Source organism: Dipodomys merriami, unplaced genomic scaffold (genome assembly GCF_024711535.1).
Source record: "Dipodomys merriami isolate MVZ:Mamm:240054 unplaced genomic scaffold, mDipMer1.0.p SCAF_63, whole genome shotgun sequence".
Taxonomy (NCBI): domain Eukaryota; kingdom Metazoa; phylum Chordata; class Mammalia; order Rodentia; family Heteromyidae; genus Dipodomys; species Dipodomys merriami.
Window position 1 is genome coordinate 7,097,125 of NW_027206213.1, and position 22,103 is coordinate 7,119,227.

The 22,103-nt window shown below is 39.2% G+C and overlaps 1 long non-coding RNA gene and 1 other non-coding gene across 2 annotated transcripts; one reads left to right on the forward strand and one right to left on the reverse strand.

The window, feature by feature from the left end:
- Positions 1 to 3,493: 3,493 nt before the first annotated feature.
- Positions 3,494 to 15,890, reverse strand: LOC138815197 (uncharacterized). Its single transcript, XR_011368206.1, has 3 exons — positions 15,795 to 15,890; positions 11,832 to 11,881; positions 3,494 to 3,578 (listed from the first exon to the last, which is right to left on the reverse strand). It is a non-coding gene; the product is annotated as an uncharacterized lncRNA (long non-coding RNA).
- LOC138815278 (small nucleolar RNA SNORA2/SNORA34 family) lies at positions 7,632 to 7,766 on the forward strand. Its single transcript, XR_011368249.1, has one exon. It is a non-coding gene; the product is annotated as a small nucleolar RNA SNORA2/SNORA34 family (small nucleolar RNA).
- Positions 15,891 to 22,103: the final 6,213 nt, after the last annotated feature.

Below are 22,103 nucleotides of genomic sequence, written 5' to 3' on the forward strand. Positions count from 1 at the left end.
ACTGTCAATGCTATTGATACTATTGATACGTGATTACAAAAAGTCAAAATACATCCTTGGATTACTAAAGTCAAAACATAACATTAGGTAGGGGTAGTCTGTTTTACAGAAATGATTTTTTTGGGGGGAAGGTCAGTTGTGGGGCTTGATCTCTAGGCCTAGGCACTGCCACTGACAAATGATTTTTTAAAAAATAAGCTTCTGACTAATACAGCAACTCAGTACAGCTGATGATAAACCTCAAGGTTGTTAGTGGCCTTCCATAAAGTTTGTGGTAAACTGAAAAGCTGCCAGCTTGGTAAACTTGAGTGAGGAAGAGATGTTCTTTTGCTTTTTAGCAAGATAGGAAAGGCTTAGGCTGACTACTGGCCATTTCACCTGAAGTCTCTTTCTACAGAAGGGTTCTGCCTTGAATATTGGATCCATTTTTAATGATCAGTTTTGTTCTGTTGCTGATTTCACAGGTTATGGGGGGGGGGGAGACTTACTGAAATTTGAATTTTGTTAAACTGAACATCTTTTGTTTTTGTTGGCTCTAGTTTTATGAATTGCTGGTTATAACTTCTGCATATTTTAAATTTGAAATACACTTAAAATTAGAGATGCTTTTCTAATATTAGAAATACTTTTTCCTGAGATAATTACAAATTTCCTACTTTAAAAATTCATCTCTTAAAATGGTCTGTGAAGTTTACTTATTGAAGCTTTTTCTTAAATTACTTGTTGGTTACTTTATTCCATTTATTGAAAACCTCAATCTTCGCCACTGATTTAAAATAGTAACTTCATAAAAGTCTATATTTTCATATGAGTTTTTCCCTCTGCCCCATTGATTTTTGTCTGTTACTGCGAAGTAATGCTGTTTTAATGTACCTTTCAATTGTTTTCAAAATTCTGATGAGATGGAGGTAAATCCCTGCTTAATAATCATTCATAATGGTCTCAATATGTATAAAATTATGTAATATGTGTAAGTCTAAAAGCATATTATGAAGCCAACCCCAACCTAAGACCTAGAACATTACCAGTATCTTATATCCATTCGTATGTTCTTCCACATCCTCTCCAGACATTTATTTAATATATTTATTATATATAAAATATTTTTCTAGTTAGTGACACTGCTGGAGCCTGAACTCAGGCTTGAGTGTTGTCTCTGAGCTTTTTTGCTCAGAGACAGCTTTTTAGCTGCTTTTTAGCTGCTCTACACTTGGAGCCACAACTCCATTTCCATCTTTTTTGCTGATTAATTGGAGATAAGAGTCTCACAGACTTTCCTGCTCCAGCTTGCTTCAAACTGCAGTCCTCATATTTCAGCTTCCTGAATAGCTGAGATTATAGGCATGAGCCACTGACATCTAATAAGATATTTTATTCCATAGTAACTTCAAACTTCAAGTTCAAAGTTGTAATTTTTAGTGGAATTGCATTAATTTTATATATGAGAGGAAATGGACAGTGTTTACAATTTTACATGTGTATGCATGTATATATGTATATGTATGTGTATGTGTGTGTGTGTGTATATATATATATATATATATATATATATATATATATATATATATATATATATATATACTGAGGAAGGAAACCAGGATCTTGCAAGTGGTAGGCAAGCGCTCTATGATTGATCTACACCCCAAGCCCAGAAATGGAAATCTTCATGAAAGTATTGAATATATAGTTCTTAATACTTTATGTTAATTCATTTAGTTCACACAGCAATTCTATTATCCCATTTTACAGATGAGAAAACTCAGTTATAAAGAAATTGAGGGCCTGGGAAGATGGCTCTGTGGTAGAGTGCTTGCCTTGCATGCATGAGGCCCTGGGTTCAATTCCTCAGCACTACATAAGCAGAAAGAGCTGGAAGTGGCACTGTAGCTCAAGTGGTAGAGCGCTAGCCTTGAGCTGAAGAGCTGAGGGACAGTGCCTAGGCCCAGAGTTCAGGCCCCATGACCGACAAAAAAAAAGAAAGAAATTGAATAATTTTTCCCACGTTAATCAGATAAAGGGTAAAGTCAGTAGCCAAATCCAAACAGTTAGCTCACAGAGCTTGTACTCTTTTGTCTTTTTGTTTTTTTCTTTCCTGGGGTTTGGAGTCTCTATGTAGCCCAGGCTGGCCTCAAACTCATGATTCCTCTGCTTATACCTTCAGAGTAATAGAATTACAGGCATCTACCCTCACGCCTGCTGTTGAACTCTCCTTTATCTTCCTAACATTTAAAGCTAGGTACCCGAGTCTCAGTCCATAGAACTCACTTCTTCTCTAACTATACACGTTCATTCCTTGGTGTTCTCAACCAGGTCATGACCTTGAATACAATCTATATGCTATTGTCTCAAAAATTAATCTATCTATCTATCTTATTCCATTTCTGCTGTTATTAAAAATGTTAGAGATTGAGGAATTTATTTTGGTCAGTCCCGAGGGTTGAACTCAGGGCTTGGGCACTGTCCCTGAGGTTCTTTTGCTCAGGGTTAGCACTCTATCACTTGAGCCACAGCATCACTTCTAGCTTTTTTGTTTATGTGGTACTGAGGAATCAGACCAGGGCTTAATGCATTCTAGGCAAGCACTCTACCACTGAGCCATATACCTAGCCCAAGAGCTTGTGCTCTTAATCATATTGTCTGTCCACAATAAGGAATCTGCTCATTTATAATGGATATGCCAATTAATTGGCCTTCACTACTCTCTCATGTTCCAATCTATGTCCTTATTCTTTGTTAATGAGCGGATGTATAACTCCTTACATTACCTGATTGGGCTAGGGGTGGTAGAAAGCTGATTAAAACGATAGTAGTTCAATCAAATTCTCTATTCCAGAAGCCTGTAACTGGTCTTAAATGGTTTCTTGAAGGAAGTTATCATAAGGACAAATCTAAATCTTATTGGATCCATGTGCAGGCTATCCACAGAAAGCACCCCTGAAAACAGAAATAGATGCAGAGAAAAGCAGGATCAATACATTCTGTGACTGCCCCCCTCCTTGGAATAATAATAGGGATAAAGCTTCCCTGAGTTCTGGGACTTTCCAGATTCTGACTTACCTCTACTGAGATTCTACTACCATGTTTGCTCTTGAGGATCTTCAGAAGATCATCCCTCATTTTTTAAATAAATCCTGCCTTCTATTTAAGCCTCTCTTAATGACCTGTGGTTTGAAACCAAATATGCCATTTGAAAACATGAGGTCTTCTCTTAACCCAAGTTTTCTTTCAGTTTTCTAGTAGCATTTTCTTCACATACATCCCACACATTTCTTGTTCAGTACACACACACACATACACACACACATTTTAGTCTTCACAATGGTTATATCTGTTTATCATCATCCTTCTTCTCTTATATCTTAAGCCACAAAAATTCTTTCATCAATTGAGACTGCCAAAACTCAGTGGCTTGTAAATGGAACATCAGTATTTGAAGTTCATTCCAAAATAATGTTTCCCACCAGATAGATTTTTTACTTTTATAACTTTATTTGTTCTGGTGATGATTCATATGAGGATGACAGTGATTCATCTCATTTCAGTGAGCCACAAAGATCCCAAAGAAGTGGTTCCTATAACTGATTTAAAAAGAAATTCTCACATGAATAGGAACATTTAGTTTCTAACACATTTAGCTGATACTAAAACAGAGCTGGGCACAGTGGTACATGCCTGTAAGCACCAAACTGTCTCAAGTTTAAGGACAGTTGGAGCTACATAGTAAGTTCCAGACCAGCCTGGGTTACCCAATGAGATGCACAGACAACTAGTATTCCCTCTTGCACCCCCCCCCCCAAAAAAAAAAAAAACAGATTGAGGAAAGGTTGTTTTTTTATTCAATAGGACTAATTTGTTGTTATAAGACAATAAAACATTAGAGGGTATAGTTCAAAGAATATTTTGAGTATAGTAGGCATAAAAAAAGAGATGTCTTATTCTTAATACAGGCACATTTTTCTTTTTCTTTTTTTTTTGGTCGGTCATGTGGGGCTTGAACTTGGCCTAAACAATGTCCCTGAACTCTTCAGCTCAAGGCTAGTGCTCTACCACTTGAGCCACAGTGCCACTTCTGGTTTTCTGGTGGTTCATTGGAGATAAAAATCTTACAGATGTTCCTGCCAGGGATGGCTTTGAACCAGGATCCTCATATCTCAGCCTTCTGAGTAGCTAGGATTACAGGTGTGAGCCGCCAGCGCCCAGCTAGGCATGTAATTCTTTAATCATCTTTTTTTTTTTTTTTAAAATCTTTCCCTTTTTCTTTTCTTTTTTTGGTCAGTCGTGGGGCTTGAACTCTGGGCTTGGGCACTGTCCCTGCGCTCTTCAGTTCAAGGCGAGTGCTCTACCGCTTGAGCCACAGTGCCACTTCTGGTTTTCTAGTGGTTTATTGGAGATAAGAGTCTCATGGACTTTCCTGCCCAGGCTGGCTTTGAATCATAATCCTCAGATCTCAGCCTCCTGAGTAGCTAGGATTACAGGCGTGAGCCACCGGTGCCCGGCTTCCCTTTTTCTTTTTTATCCCTCTCCTTGTTTGCTCCTCTTCTTCCTCCTCTCCTCTCCTCTCCTCTCCTCTCTCCTCTCCTCTCTCCTCTCTCCTCCCTCCTTTCTCTTCTCTCCTCTCTTTTGAGACAGGGTCTCTACATTTAGCCCAGGATAGATCTTTTTGCTCTAGCCTCCAGATTCTTGAGTTATGGGCATGTATCACCACACTTAGCTCCAAGTTGGTTTTTACCAGATATATTTAAGAACTCAGAATTGCTGGGATTTGGAGCAGGAATGTAACACATATATCATATACCATAAAACCTGGTAGGATCTGGAGCACCACTTTGAAATCAAACATATTAGTAAAACTAATATAAAGGCTAAAGTAGTCACATATCTATTCAGGATAGAGTTTGTTGCCAAATGAGTTTCCCAAAAGATTATGAAAAAGTCGTTTTCTAGAGATTTGGAGCATTTTAGAACTTTAGATAATGGTCTGAATATCCATGCAAGTAAATGGGTTCAGATTTCAACATCTGACTAGCTCTGGGATTCTAAAGATTTTTTTAAAAATCCTAGCAATGTTAGATAGTCTTGTGGTTTGGGATGTTTAGTCTGAAGGCAAAAAGCACACTTTTAGAGGGACAAAATACAGACAAAAGTAATTATTGAAAACGTAATGGGTAAGGTTTCTTATCAACTTGTATTCATGACCTTTGTAGTTAGTCATTATTTCTGTGTGGTATTTTGGTTTAAAAGACTTAAAATAAACAGTAAAACCTCCTAAACAAGTCTTAACATAAAAGGCTTTCCTATATTTTGTCTTAAACTTCTCAATAAAAAAACTCTTGCATTTATGTTTCCATTCTTTATTTCTAGCACAAAGAAGTACTTCCTTTTAAGTAACCTATGACTGAACAAATTGTTTCATTTGAGTCTTTTAAAGTGTCAAGACTAAGGAACTTATTCAGTCATTATAAAAATTGAGTGCTTATTCTGTGTCAGACTTCATGCTAGGTGCTGAAGATTCAGTGTAGTGGGCGAGAAACATTTATAAATAGAATATTACAATACCCTGTAATAAAGGATGTGATAGGTAAGTACAGTGTACTGTGGAACTCTGTGTTCTGGGGTAAGGGCGGTTGAAAGTTAAGAAAAGTCAGATAGGTGAAGGGGTGAGGGGAATTGAGGAATACTCTACAACAGTCATTTTTGAAGTGTAGTTCATGGATCAGCAGCATCATTATCATCAGAAAACTAGCCAGAAATACAGATTTTTTGGCCTTGTCCTAAACCTACCACATCATAATAAACTCTGTGTGGAGCACAAAAAGCTGTGTTTTAAAAATCTCAAACAAGTGGCACTGTGGCTCAAGTGGTAGAGCACTAGCCTTGAGCTGAAGAGCTAAGGGACAGCGCCCAGGCCCAGAGTTCAGGCCCCACAACCGGACCCAGAAATAAATAAATAAATAAAAATCTCAAACACTCAGGTGACTCTGAGTCAGAAAATAAAATTTAGTTTGGGGCTCATTTAGATGCCTGTAAACATCTAAAATGGTGTTGCAAGTTGCCTCTTGGATATATGCACATGCCTGGACTTTGGGTAGGAGTTGGACTAGTGCTATGGTTGCTGTGTCTTGCTAAAGTTCACGTTAGAACTTAAGACCTAAGGTGATGGTATTAAGTGGTGGGCATCTTTAAGATGCCCACCTCATCTTTAGGCATGAGGGCTCCATACTCATGAATGAGATTAATGCTCAGATATATATATATATATATATATGTATATATATATCTATGGATATATATATATATATATGGATATCTATCTATCTATCTATCTATCTATCTATCTATCTATCTATCTATCTATCTATCTATCTATCTAGTGTTTGAAGCTGGGTGCTAGTGGCTCATGCCTGTAATCCTAGCTATTTAGAAGGCTGAGATCTGAAGATGGTGGTTTGAAGCCAGACAGGAAAGGCTGTAAGACCCTTATCCCCAACAAACTACTCAGAAAAAGCCAGAAGTGGTGCTATGGCACTGTGGTTCAAGTGGTAGAGCCCTAGCTTTGAGTAAAATAAGCTCAGGAGCAGTGCTCAGGCCATGAGTTCAAGCCCCAGACTAGGCACAAAAAAAAAAAAGGTTTGAGAAAGCTACTACGCCTTTTCTATCTGCACTGCCATTGTGTGAAACAGCATTTGTACCTCTAGAGGACACAGGAACAAGGCAGTGACTTAGCAACTGAGCTTAGACCACTACCAGACACTAGACCTGCTGACAATTTGGTCTTCTAGTACACAGCCTCCAGACTTTGAGAAATAATTCTTTTTGTGGTGCTGGGAATTGAACCAAGGGCCTTACAATTGGCAAACAATTTACCAACTGAGCTACATCCCCACTCCTAATTTCTACTACTTATAAATTCCACAAACTGGGCACCGGTGGCTCATGCCTGTAATCCTAGCTACTCAGGAGGCTGAGATATAAGGATCATGGTTTGAAGCTAGCCTGGGCAGAAAAGTCCATGAGACTCTTATCTCCAATAAACTACTCAGAAAAAGCCGAAAGCAGTGCTGTGGCTCAAGTGGTAGAGTGCTAGCCTTGAGCACAAAGAGGTTTAGGAAAATTGTCCAGGCCCTGAGTTCAAGTCCCAGGATTGGCAAAAAATAAATATGCAGATAAATTCCTCAATCTCTAACATTTTTAATAACAGCAGAAATGGAATAAGATAGATAGATGAATTTTTGACACAAAAGCATATAGATTGTATTCAAGGTCATGACTTGATTGAGAACACCAAGGAATGAGTGTGTATAGTTAGAGAAGTGAGTTCTATGGACTGAGACTCGGGTACCTAGCTTTAAATGTTAGGAAGATAAAGGAGAACTCAACAGCAGGCGTGAGGGTAGATGCCTGTAATTCTATTACTCTGAAGGTATAAGCAGAGGAATCATGAATTTGAGGCCAGCCTGGGCTACATAGAGAGTTCCAGGCAAACTAAAATTATATAGTGAGACTGTTAAGAGAGAGAAAGAGCATGTTCTACAAGGAGAAAATGCAGAGAAGGGTTTGAGGTTGGAAGAGAATGGAGAAAGGAAATGTCTTGGAGACCACAAGAGGAACATGCTTTAAGAAGTGACTAGCCATTGGCCCTGAATCAAGGCCAGCAGTTTGCTGAAGCTGTTGGTTTCAAGCAGGAGTCTAAAGAATGTCTTTCTTGGTCTGTTGGCCATTTCAGAACTTTGGAAATGTAATGGTCAGTTCATTAGAAAGAAACATTTGTAAAAAAAACAAACAAAAAGAAGTGACTAGCCAGGTGTCAGTGGCTTACACCTGAAATCCTAGCTACTCAGGATGCTGAGATTTTAGGTTTATGGTTCAAAGCCAGCCTACACAGAAAAGTCTGTGATACTCATCTCTAGTTAGCCACCAAAGCCACAAGTGGAGCTATGGCTTAAATGGTAGAGTTACAGCCTTGAATGCAAAAGCTAAGCAAGAGTTCAAGGCCCTGAGTTCAAGCACTAACTGGCACCAAAAACAACAAACAAACAAAACAAAACAAAACAAAAAAACCAAAGACAAATGCTATGGATAAGCAGAAGAAGACAGGAACTGAGATTTCTCCTTAGATTTGACTACAGGAGTTCATTAGGTGATTTTGATAAATGCAGTTCAGTGAACCAGCAGGAAGACTCAAAATAAATTGAAGAGATAGAAGAGAACATGGAAATTAAGCACAGACAGCTCTTTGGAATTTTGGCCAAGGGATTGAGACGAAAGTTTACTCTGCAGCCCAGTCTGACCTCCAACTTGAGCCCCTTCTGCCTCAACTTTCCAAATACTGGGATCACAGTTTACCTAGCAAGAATCATCTTTGGAAGACTTTTTGCCAGGAGAGGTGAAGAGCAAAGAGAAAAGGCAATACCCTTATCCTAAGATCGATGTGGATTCAATGAAGAACTCTTGGTGTTTATTCTTTCAAGGACAATTTGCAATACGTAATATGACTGCATTGTTAATATGTCCTTATCAAGTACTATAAGGCAGAGTGATTATGCTAAATGATACCCAACTTTATGTACTTTTACACAGTGTATTCATGGATAACTGTTTAAAGAATATTGAGTATCAGATTTTTTGCTTGTTGTTTGCTTATTTAGAGATAAAGCCTTGAATGTTGCTTAGACTGGCCTCCTACACTCAAGTGATTCTTGTAACTCAGCATGGCATAAAAGGATATACGCTAATTTTTGGACTACAACACACACCACCATGTCAGATTTTGATTTTCTTTCTTTCTTTCTTTTTTTTTTTTTTTTGTCAGTGGTGGGGCTTGAACTCTGGGCTTGGGCGCTGTCCCTGCGCTCTTCAGCTCAAGGTGAGCACTCTACCGCTTAAACCACAGCGCCACTTCCAGTTTTCTAGTGGTTTATTGAAGATAACAGTCTCACGGACTTTTCTGCCAGGGCTGGCTTTGAACCATGATCCTCAGATCTCAGCCTCCTGAGTAGTTAGGATTACAGGCGTGAGCCACCAGCACCCGGCTTCAGATTTTGATTTTCTGCTTCAAGTAATAAGAAATTATTTTGTATCACAGCAAAATAAAACAAAAGACTTTACTGTAGATTAACATGTTTCTTGATTCCAGAAAGAAATATAGATATGAAAACAATTTTTAGTAATTTTTTAGTCTTTTTTTTTTTTTTTTTTTACAGTTTTGGGGCTTGTACTCAGGGCCTGGGCATTGTTCCTGAGCTCTTTTGCTCAAGGCTAATACTCTACTATTTTGAGCTCCGCTTCTGTTTTTTTGGTGGTTAATTGGAGATAAAAGTCTCACGGACTTTCCTGTTTGGGCTGGCTTTGAATCATGAGCCTCGGATCTCAGCCTCCTGAGTAGCTGAGATTATAGGTGTGAGCTACTGGCTCTGGCACTAATTGGTTTTTCAAGTTATACTATCATATGATTGGCTAAAATCTCCTTTTTAATGGACTAATCTTTCTGAAAGGTACAGCTATCTCCCCAGCATGCACAAGGCCCTGAGTTTAAACCCCTAGCACAGCCATAAAACCTAGAGAGAAGGGAAGGTGAGATCCTGTCAGATACAGACTTTAGTAATTCTTCCATGTGGGTTGAGTAGAGAGGCAGTATGAAGAAATAAGTAGTTGTTATGGTCCTAGTCTTAGGATCTCTCCCAAAGTCATATGTTGGAACTTGATATCTAGTCTGGTAGATTAAGAAGTGGGGCCTTCATGAGGGACCCTCCATCATGAATGGGATGAGTGCCCTTATACAAAGAAGTTGAAGCTGAGCAAGATGGTGCATACTATATATCTAAAATCCCAACAGGCAGGAGGATGAGGCAGGACGATCAAAAATTGAGGGCAGCAGGGTGCCACTAGTTCATGTCTGTAATCCTAACTACTCAGGAGGCTGAGATCTGAGGATCACGGTTCAAAGCCAGCCTGGCCAGAAAACTCTGTGAGACTCTTATCTCCAATCAACCATCAGAAAGTTGGAAGTGTTGCTGTGGCTCAAGTGGTAGAGTGCTAGCCTTGAGCTGAAGAGCTGAGGGACAGCATCCAGGCCCAGAGTTCAAGCCCATGACTGAAAAAAAAAAAGAAAAGAAAAGAAAAGAAGAGAAAAATTGAGGCAACCTGGAATATATAGAAAGATAATGTCCTTGGGGACACTGAAGATGCCATCTTTAGCAGTAAGCAAGCTCTCACTAGACACTGAATCTTACAGTACCTTAATTAAGGGTTTTTTAACCTCTAGAGCTGGGAGCATTACATTTCTATTGCCTATAAATTAGCCAACCTAAAATATTTTTGTTACAGCTGCCAAATGAAGCAAGATAACAGTAATCTATAGTATTTACCAGAAATTTGCTATCAGTCTGAGCTGTATGCAAAACAGTAAACTTCCCAAAGTGTAAGAGTACTGCTTAAAGTTGGTTAAGCAGCAAGCACAAAGGAAATTATCAGCCTGGTATGGTGCTGCATGATTATAATCCTACCACTTGAAAGGCTGAACTAGAAGACCATCACCTGGAATTTTTGTTTATTTGTCTTTTTGAGACAAGGTTTCAAAAAAAAAAGGTGGCCGGTCACTGATGGTTCACACCTGTAATTAATCCTAGCTGCTCAGGAGGCAGAGGTCTGAGGATCATAGTTCAAAGCCAGCCGGGACAGGAAAGTCCCTGTGAGACTCTTATTTCCAATTAACCATCGAGTGCTACCCTTGAGCAAGAAAGAGCTCAGGGACAATTACAGGCCCTGAGTTCAAACCACACGACTGAGGGGGAAAAAAAAGTGTAGGGGCTATAAAACACAGGAAACATAGGTGTATCTCAAAGGTCTCTAGAAGGACCAGGAATTGCCATGGGAAAACAGGCAGCATGGTCCCACTCCTGATGGACAGACTCCATACACGTGTCACAGCATACATACATTTTGGACTTCTGCAGATGTTTTACCTTCAATTATATTTTCCCACAAATATACAACAGCATACTACAACAGGCAAAAACGATGTATAAAACCACAAGCTTTCTTCATGCTAAAAGTCTAAAGATCTGAGTCTAAAGATCTGTTTTTTTTTTCTTTTTTTTGGGGGGGGTCTGGTGGTGGGGTCTGAACTCTGGGCCTGGGCGCTGTCCCTCAGCTCTTCAGCTCAAGGCTAGCGCTCTACCACTTGAGCCACAGTGCCACTTCCGGCTTTTTTCTTTTTGCTTATGTGGTGCTGAGGAATTGAACCCAAGGCCTCAGGCATGTAAGGCAAGCTCTCTACCACTGAGCCACCTTCCCAGCCCCTAAAGATCTGTTTTTTGTATGTTTATGGAAACTTGGAACTAATGGATATGTTTGATATATGTTTAATATCTTGATTATGGTGGTGTTTTATGTGGATGTATACAAATGTCAAAACCTGATGCACTGTACGCTTAAAATGTGTGTAGTTTGTTGGCTCACTGTAAAAGATAGGAAACCCCACTTTTTTATTTTTATTTTTTAATTTTTTGCTAGTCATGGACCTGAACTCTGGGCCTGGGCGCTGTCCCTCAGCTCTTCAGCTCAAGGCTAGCACTCTACCGCTTGAGCCACAGCACTACTTCCGGCTTTTTCTGTTTATGTGGTGCTGAGGAATCGAACCCAGGGCCTCATGTATGCAAGGCAAGCGCCTTACCACTGAGCCACCTTCCCAGCCCCCCTACTTTTTTTTAAATCACAAACTCAACACAGTGCTTCATTTCTGACATCAGAGGAGAGAGGTTTTCCCACATACCAGGTATTTCTCAAATGCCAACTCAGTGTCCGAGGTGTCACTGCCATCTGACACTCCTTACCTGTTGAACCCCTGAGCCGAGCCATCCTCCTGCCTCAACCTTCTGAGTATCTGCAATTACAGGTACAAGCCACCAAACTTAGTCATTTTCTTTTTTCCAGTTACAAAGGAGCTTTAGCTTATAGAAGAGATCAGCTAGGTTTCAGAACAAATATTAAACTTAGTTCCATGGAAACGTAAATCTAACTATGGGACTACTTAAGAGGATAAAAAGAAGGGGAAAGAGAGAAAAAGGGTAAATAATTTGGAAACATTGTGACTATATATGACGGCTTATCAATGAAAACTGTTGATCAATAGAGGGTTGGGGGATGTGTGTACTAGCAGGAAGGGATTGGATTAACAAGGAGAGTGAATAGGATGAATGAAAGTAGGATGAATAAAATAAAAATAGGATGAGTAAAAGTAGTCTGTTTGCATGTATGAAAATAGAACAAAGAAATCTATTAAATCTATTGAATTTGTTTTAGGAGGGAGGGAAAGGAGGGTGAGATTGATTGGAATACTTTGTGTACATGTGTAGAAATGTCACCGTGAATACCCCTCCACAACTAATGTATGCTAATAAAAAAATTTCCATGGAACATCTCATTACTCCAAACAAATAGGTAATGCTTATTATTCTTATTTTACTAGTGCTGAAACTAACACCCAGATATTACATGATCCATCTTAAGTCACAAATCAGCAAAGAGTAGCAGCAGCGGTGGCACAGTAACAAAATCCAAGTGTCTTGTCTTACACTCCCTGTCTAAGCACAAGATTCCATGTACTAAGCAATCAGGCAGATGGGTGGAGGGTGATCATGCATAAACTCCAGGGGATGGTGCCATTGACCTTTCAAATCTTTTTGCATTCTTTGTGTAATTGATATGTTCTCAGGCCTTACCAGCTTGTGACCTCAGAACAAGGCCATGCAGCTTCATATCCAAACTAAAGCCCTGAGTCCCTGGATCTGGGAAGTCCATTCCTCTTCTGATCTGCACATTCTACCTCCATTTGGCCCAAGTCCAAGGAATGTTCAGGAATTTCATGTTAACTCCCTCAGTCCCTGACCCTCCTACAAGGTTTTGGGAGGAGCCCTTGTGGTACATTTAAATAGGGACATATGTTTGTAAAATTTGTAAATATTTTAATTGCCATTGGTTATGGCTAATGCCACTTCCAGCCCTTCACACTCTTCCTGTATATGGTTGTACTGGAGTCTCCATGGGTCTTTTTATAGGATTTGGGAGGAAAGGGAATATAATATGTTAGATCACACAAGAAATTTTTATTTAATTATTTGTTTTTTTGTGCCAATCCTGGGGCTTGAACTCAGAGCCTGAGCATTGTCATATGAATTTTTTGTTTGTTTGGGATTTTTTGTTTCTTGTTTTTTGTTTTTTGTTTTTGTTGTTGTTCAAGGATAGCACTCTGTCACTTGAGCCACAGCTCCACTTCCAGCTTTTTGGTGGTTACTTGGAAATAAGAGTCTTACATATGTCCTACTTGGGCTGGCTTTGAACAGTGATCCTCAGATCTCAGCTTCCTGAGTATCTAGGATTACAGGTGTGAGCAGCTGGCCCTCAGTACAAAATAAATTTTTAAAGAGGAAGTTAAGTTGGAGATAAGATAACTTTAAGGAACTTATTCAGGTATTATTGACATATAGTAAAGACATTCTTATAGTATTCAATTTGATGAACTTTAACTTATGTATAGTCTGAGAAACCATCACAAAATTAAGGTGAGTTGTGTATCCAAAAATTTCCTCATACTTCCTTAAACACCTCCAAATGTCCCCTACCTTTTTGTCATTTTTGTCAGTTCAGATTATTTACATTGTCTGTAACTATGGAATCATAACAGTATGTACACCTTTTTTGTTTGGCTTGTTTACTTTTTTTTTTTTGTCGGTAGTGGAGCTTGAACTCTGGGCCTGGGAGCTGTCCCTGAGCTCTTCAGCTCAAGACTAGTGCTCTACCACTTGAACCACAGCGCCTGCTTCTGGCTTTTTCTGTGTGTGTGGTGCTGAGGAATGGAATCCAGGGCCTCATGCATGCAAGGCAAGCACTCTACCACTGAGCCACCTTCCCAGCCCTGGCTTGTTTACTTTTAAAATTCTAAGTTTTATTAATATTTTGTACATCCATAGTTTGCTCCTTCCTTATTATTATTAAATATTTGGTTATGTCATAATTTGCTTATCCACTCAGCTGTTAAGCGACATTTGGATTGTTCCCAAATTGGCGTTATTGCAGACAAAGCTACTATGAACAATAGTGTGTAGGTACATATCTACGTAGGCCAGGAGTACTCAGAAGACTGAATACTGAGGAGACAGAAGGAGGAAGAGGGAGAGCTCAGGCTAGCCTGAACTACATGTGAGATCTTGTCTAAAAAAAAAAATCAAATAAAAAGTGGTGCCAGTGGCTCACACCTATAACCCTTGCTATTCAGGAGCCTATAAGATCTGAGGATTGTAGTTAAAAGCCAGCCCAGGAAGGAAATTCTATGACTCTTGTCTCCAGTTAATCACCATAAAGCTGGAAGTGGATCTGTGGCTCAACTGTAGAGTGCTAACCTTGAATGAAAAAGCTCAGGTTCAGTGCCCAGGTTCAAGCCCCAGGACCAGGACAAATTTTTTTTTAAAGTATATGTGTATATGTATTTGCCAGCCATTCTTTAATAAATATGTGGAACTATAATGACAAATATATTTCACTTTTAAGAAACTGCCTAAGCTGGGCGCCGGTGGCTCACGCCTATACTCCTAGCTACTCAGGAGGCTGATATCTGAGGATTGTGGTTCAAAGCCAGCCTGGGCAGGAGAGACCGTGAGACTCCTATCTCCAATAAACCACTAGAAAACTGGAAGTGGCACTGTGGCTCAAGCGGTAGAGCACTTGCCTTGAACTGAAGAACACAAGGACAGCGCCCAAGCCCAGAGTTCAAGCCCCATGACCAACCAAAAAAAAAAGAAAAAGAAACTGCTTAGTTTTCCAAAATTGTATCATTTTACATTCTTCTGAGAAATTTATAAAAGTTCTACGATTTATATCCTTGCTGGTATTTACTATGGTCAGTCTTTCATTTTAGACATTCTAATAATTGTAGTAGTCTCATGATTGTAATTTACACTTCTCCAATGGCTAATGATATAGATTATCTTTTCATGTGCTCATTTGTCATCTTTATATCTTTTCTTTTTTTATTGTGAAAATACCACACAGAGGGGTTACAATTACGTGGGCAAGATAATGAATCTTTATAACTTTTCTATGAAGTATCTTTTCAAATGTTTTGCACATTTAAATTTTTAGAGCGTTGTTTTTCTTATTAGCAAGCCTCATGATTGTCTATATATATTCAGGGCACTTTCAGACTTAGACGGGCATCATATAGTCAGGATAATGTAATCACTAGGCAGAATATTTCCACAGCCAGGTAGCATTGAAAGATGACCCAAATGACACCCACCCATCAACACTGTTGTTCAAATAGCACTGGACAAAACCATCAAAAGTCCTTAACATGGCTTTTCCCTAGCATGAAGTCAAGAATAGTTCAGAACTACTCATGGTCTTGTCTATGATTCTGTCTTTTTCTTTTTCTTTTTCTTTTTACTAGTCCTGAGGCTTGAACTCAGGGCTTGAATTCTGTTCCTAAGCCTCTTTGTGCTCAAGGCTAGCACTCTTCTTGAGGCATAGCACCACTTTTGGTTTTTTTCTGAGCAGTTTATTGGGGATTAGAGTCTTACAGACTTTCCTGCCCTGGCTGGCTTTGAACAGCGATCCTCCAATCTCAGCCTTCTGAGTAGCTAGGATTATAGGTGTGAGCCACTGGCACCCAGTTTATGGTTCTAGCTGAACAACAGAAATATATCTATACCTTTTAAGAACCTTGGTTTCAGGGACACTCCAGTTTAATAATTAGAACATAAAATAAACACAGTTTCTCTTATTCTGAATATTACTCTTACTCTGAAATTGTCTGACTCCCAGTTTTGTTCCTGAATGGAAGGCTTAAATGTGTTGAGCTTTTGGATACATTCAACTGCCTGCAGTTGTTTTCACAGTTGTCTCCAAGAACAATTGATGGAATCCTGTGGTTGTTTGCATTTTGCAGGTTCTATTTTGGCAACGTTCCCCCAAAGCAGAGATTTTTCACATTTCCATAAATAGAGCATTAGTAGCAATGACATTTCTCTCACTTCTCAAAACACTAAACGTGTTTATTATTGGACACTGAAATATATTTATTATATATAATGTTATAGCCTAAATAAATATTTTGTATGTAAGTATGCAATTACAATATATTCCATAATTCCTCCTAATAACCTCTATAGGCCTTAGATGGGGCTGAGGGCTATGTAGACACATACATTTTGGAGCTTGCTAATGTTCCTTGATGTGCATGTCTAACATCTAGCCATTCCCAAACCCTAGTAGAACTCCAACAGAAGACTGAGGGAGGTTAGGAATGAGTGGCAGAATGTACTCATCCTGAACTATTTCCCTACCACTAAAACCTGTAGCTATGCAAACACACAAAAAGGTTTACATAGGGGCATACAATAGGAAAATCTATGGAAATTAGGGTCAACATGATATAAAGCACTCCAGTTGCTATAGGATGGTTAAAAGATCACTGAGCAGAAGAGAAATAAGCAAAGCCACAGCTCTCATAATTCATTGACACAAAATTTTGTTATATCTCTGGGTCCTATGAATGTGAACTTTTGCCAACTTTTGCCATTTTTTAAAATCCTGACTCCCTCTTTGTGCTTCTCCTTCAAATTAGAATTTTCCCTTATTTTGGTGCCAGTCTTGGCACTTGAATTCAAGACCTGGCACTGCTGAATTTTTTTTAAATTTTATTTTATTGTAAAGATGCTGTACAGAGGGGTTACAGTTACATGAGTAAGCTAATGAGTACATTTCTTATCGAGGATTGTTACCCACTCCTTTGTTTATTTTTTTCCTGCTATCCCTTATCTCCCCAACCTGCCCCATCAAAGTTGTAAAGATCGTTTACAATATAGTGTCTTGTGAGTATCATTGTTGCAATGGGTCATCCTGTGTCCTTGTTTCAGCATTTTGTTACTCCCTTCCCCTCCCAAATTAGATAAATGTATATACAAGATGCAGGGCACCAAAATCAAATACAGTGACAACAAGAGATATACCATAGGGGAAAGAACATTAAAAAGAAACAAAAAATATCACATAATACATTAAAAACAACAACAACAAAGAAAAACTTCTTGTGCCCATATCTTAGGGTTCATTTTGCCTAGCATCATCTTATATGGTCATATGTACATAGCTTTTGAGCTTTTCTACTCATCGGATAAGATTATCCTAGATGTATACTAGTTATTGCAAATAAGGCATGGGACCTATATTTCTTTGGGTCTGGCTTACTTCACTTAATATGATTTTTTTCCAAGTCTTTCCATTTCTTTTTTTTTTGGGGGGGTCCGGGCGTGGGACCTGAACTCTGGGCCTGGGCGCTGTCCCTCAGCTCTTCAGCTCAAGGCTAGCGCTCTACCACTTGAGCCATAGTGGCACTTCCGGCTTTTTTCTTTTTGCTTATGTGGTACTGAGGAATCGAACCCAGGGCCTCATGCATGCAAGGCAAGCTCTCTACCACTGAGCCACCTTCCCAGCCCTAGTCTTTCCATTTCTTAACAAATTGGGTGGTGTCATTCTTTCTGCTGGAAGATAGAATTCCATTGTGTATTTATACCATATTTTCTTGATCCATTCATCTACTGAGGGGCAACTGGGTTGGTTCCATATCTTAGCTATGTTGAATAATGCTGCAATAAACATAGTGCTGGTAGTTTTAGTATGGCCTTGTTTGGGATCATTGGGTACATGCCCAGAAATGGGATTGCTGGGTCATAGGGGAGCTCTATATGTAGTCTTTTGAGGAACCTCCATACTGCTTTCCAGAATGGTTGAACAAGTTTACACTCCCACCAACAGTGAGGTAGGGTTCCCTTTTGGCCACACCCCCTCCAGTATCTGTTGCTATTTGATTTCTTTTTTTTGTCAGTGTGGGACTTGAACTCTGGGCCTTGGCGCTGTCCCTAAGCTCTTCAGCTTAAGGCAAGCACTGTATCACTTGAGCCACCGCACCACTTCTGGTTTTCAGGTGGTGTGTTGGAGATAAGAGTCTCACAGACTTTATTGCCCAGGCTGGCTTTGAACTGTGGTCCTCAGATTACTGGTGTGAGCCACTGGTGCCTGGCTTAGATTTCTTGATTATAGCCATTCTAACTGGGTGAGGTGGAATCTCAATGTTGTTTTGATTTGCATTTCTTTTATGGCCAGAGAAATTGAATATTTCTTCATGTGTTTATTGGCCATTCTCATTTCCTCTTCAGAGAAGTCTCTCTTTAAGTCTTCAGCTCACTTGTTGATGGGGTGGTTGTTTCTTTGAGGATTTGTTTTTGGGGGATTTAAAATTTTGAGTTTTAAGTATGTTTTAGATATGAGGCCCTTATCTGTTGTATGGCTAGTGAATATCTTCTCCTAATCCATGGGCTTTCTATTGTTCTTGCTAGCTATGTCCTTTGCCTTGCAGAAGTTCTGCAGTTTAATGCAATCCCATTTGTCCAATCTTTCTTTGATTTGTTGTGTTTCTGGGTCTTTATTAAGAAAATTTTGTCCTGTGCCAAGGAGCCGTAGAGTGTCTCCTATTCCAGCCTGTAATGTTTTCATGGTATCTGCTTTTACTTTGAGGTCTTCGATTCATTTGGAATTGATTCTGGTGCAGGGTGATATATAAAGATCTAACTTTAGTTTTCTATAGGTGTTTAACCAATTTTGCCAACACCATTTACTGAAGAGGCTGTCTCTCTTCCATTCTATTTTTTTGGCTCCCTTATGGAAGACTAGGTGGCTACAGGTTTGCAAGTTCATTTCTGGGTCTTCAGTTCTATTCCGCTCATCCTCAGGTCTGTTCTTGTGCCAATTCCAAGCTGTTTTGATTACTATGGCTTTGTAGTAGAGTTTGAAGTTTGGTATGGATAGTCTTCCAGCACTGTTCTTTTTGCTAAGGATTGTTTTTGCTATTCAGGGTCTTTTATTGTTCCATATAAAGTTTTGGTTACCTCTTCTATTTCATTGAAGAATGAAGTTGGGATATTAAAGGGTATTGTATTGAATTTATAGATAGCCTTGGGCAGTATTGCCATTTTCACTATTAATCTTCCCAATCCAGGAACATGGGAGGTTTTTCCACTTCCCTAGTTCTGCTTTCATTTCATTTTTTAGGTTTTTAAAAATTTCATCATAGAGGTCTTTCACTTCTTTAGTTAATTCCTAGGTATTTTATTATTCGAGGGGCTATACAAAGGGAGTTGCTTTTCTGATTTCAGCCATGCTCTTTTCATTATTGGCATACAGAAAAGCCATTGATTTTTGAGGATTAATTTTATACCCTGCTACTTTGTTGCAGTTTTGGATCACTACTGAATATTTTTTTGCTCAAGACTAGTGCTCTACCTCTTGAGCCACAATTCTACTTCCACCTTTTTTAAACTTTTTTCTATTTTTTATATCCATGACCAGGAATCAAACTCAGTACCTAATACTTTCACTTACTGGCTAGTATTCTATCAACTGAGCCATACCTCCAAACACAATTTCTGTGTGTGTTTGTGTGTGTGTGTGTGTGTGTGTGTGTGTGTGTGTGTGTGTGTGTGTGTGTGTGTGTGTGTGTGTGTGTGTGTGTGTGTGTGTACTTTCTGTCTGGGCTGGCTTCAAACAGCACTCCTCAGATCTCAGCCTCCTGAGTAGCTAGGATTACAGTAATGAGACACTAGTGCTCAGCAGTTAAAAATTCTTTTCAGGGGGGAGAGAGAGAGGAGTGTTGGAGGTGAGAGGGAAAACAAAGGGGGAGGCAAGAATGCTCAATAGGAAATGTACTCATTACCTTGCTCATGTAACTGTAACCCCTCTGTACAGTATTTTTACAGTAAAAATGTACAAAATATTCTTTTCATAAGTCTGGGGATATGGTTCAAGTGATAACACTTGTCTAGAAGCAAGCATGAGGTCCTGAGTTCAAATCTTAGTACCAGTATACATATACACATACACACGCACATACATACATACATACATACATATGAATAAGAGAATTCTCAAATGCAACTTAATTATATTGATGTTTGCTTTTCTTTTTTTAAATACAAGAGATGTACATTACTTTTACAATAAAAGTGTAAAAAACTATAAGATATATGCAATGTTAATTAATGTGGCATAATTAAACTGCCTGTTACTTCTGAAAAAATACAAATCCACTATTCTTATATTTTGTCAATGAAAACTACTGATTTTGTCATTTTTCTTTACCTATTTTTATGTTCCTACTAATCATTTAAAACAGGCAACTGCATTTCTCAACTCAAGCAGCACACCGCAAAGCCCTGGTGGTGCACACCCATTTTCCTAGCTACTCAGTAGGCTGAGACCTGAGGACTGCAGCTTGAAACCAATTCTGGCAGTCACAATATTCCTGGATCTTTAATTATGAAACACTTTCAAACATTTCATTTCAAGCTCAGGTTCAATTAGAATATGTTAGAATGAAAGAAGATGAAGTAATCAATATACATACATACAAGGTCTTACTATGTAGCTCAGACTGACCTCAAATTGAGACCCTACAGGTTCAGATCTATTCCTTATGGAACAAAACAGAAACAATGACAGAAGAAGGAACGTGCTGAAAGATAATTATGGAATTATAAACTTTAAGAGAATTTATGATCCTTCTGATTTTGTCTCATTCTGTTTTATTTGTTCCTTTCATCAACAAATACTTCTTCAGAATTCGGGGCTGAGAAGGTGGCTCAGTGGTAGAGCGCTTGCCTTGCATGCATGAGGCCCTGGGTTCAATTCCTCAGCACCACATAAGCAAAAAGAACAAAGCCGGAAGTGGTTCTTTGGCTCACGTGGTAGCGTGCTAGCCTTGAGCTAAAGACCTGAGGAACAGCACCCAGGCCCAGAGTTCAGGCCCCACGACCAGACCCCCCCCCAAAAAAAACCCCAAAATTTATCCCATTTCCCAGAAGTAGGAAATGCAAAGATTCTGCACATGATGTAGTTAATGCTTAGATTTTTCCAGTTTTTCATTTTTCATAATATTTGAGTCCCAATGAATATATTGCTTTAGCAACTTAGAGTCACTGAACGTTTTTTTTTAAACTTGATCGGTGAAATATGCTTTCATTTTACAGGACAGAGCATGGAAAGTTCATTTCATTCAATATGTTTGATTCCATTGATTAGGTACTTTGAAGACAGCCACTTTTTAAAATTGCCACTGATCTACTTGGGGAAAATGACAACTCGTATCATTACCATTATCAAAATGTCTCCTGTTAAATGTCTGAGATCAAATGACTCATTCATTCTTTACAACAATTATCTCACATTTTACCCTCTGAGATTTAACTTTTTTTTTGGGGGGGGGGTCCAGTTGTGGGGCCTGAACTCTGGGCCTGGGCGCTGTCCCTCAGCTCTTCAGCTCAAGCTAGCGCTCTACCACTGAGCCACTTTCCCAGCCCTGAGATTTAACTTTCTTCTGTCTTCTCACTGCCAAGAACTAACCTCACTTCTACAATATAGACCAAGTGAACATAGAAGTCCTATCTCTTCCTTCCTGTGGTTTCAATAGAGAGCTTATCACATTTCTCTTTTCCTAACATTAATCCTACTTTCCTAATAGAGATTCCATTCCTCTCTCTCCTTCTAAGGAACATTGCACTATCAATAACCCATCTTTACATTTTCTACAATCTCTCTGTCTCTCTCATTCTCTCTGTCTCTCACCTTATCTTCCTTTTCCTCCTTTTTCCCTCACCTTTCCTTTTTTTCTTGTCCTCTTTTTTTTTTTTTAAAGTCTGGACCTTGATATCAATAACCTTTAACTCTTCCTGCCTCAACTTTCTAAGTGCCTGGGATTATAGAACTTTTCTCTTCTTAGATCCTGTTCATCTAGCTCTAAATACATTCAAGTCAGGGCTGGAAAGGTAGCTCAGTGGTAGAGCGCTTGCCTTGCATGCATGAGGCCCTGGGTTCAATTCCTCAGCAAAAAGAAAAAAGCTGGGAGTGGCACTGTGGCTCAAGTGGTAGAGCGCTAGCCTTGAGCTGAAGAGCTGAGGGACAGCACCCAGGCCCAGAGTTCAGGCCCCCACGACTGGACCAAGAAAACAAAAAAACATTCAAGCCATCCTCAACTTTTTTTTTTTTTTTTTTTTGGTCGG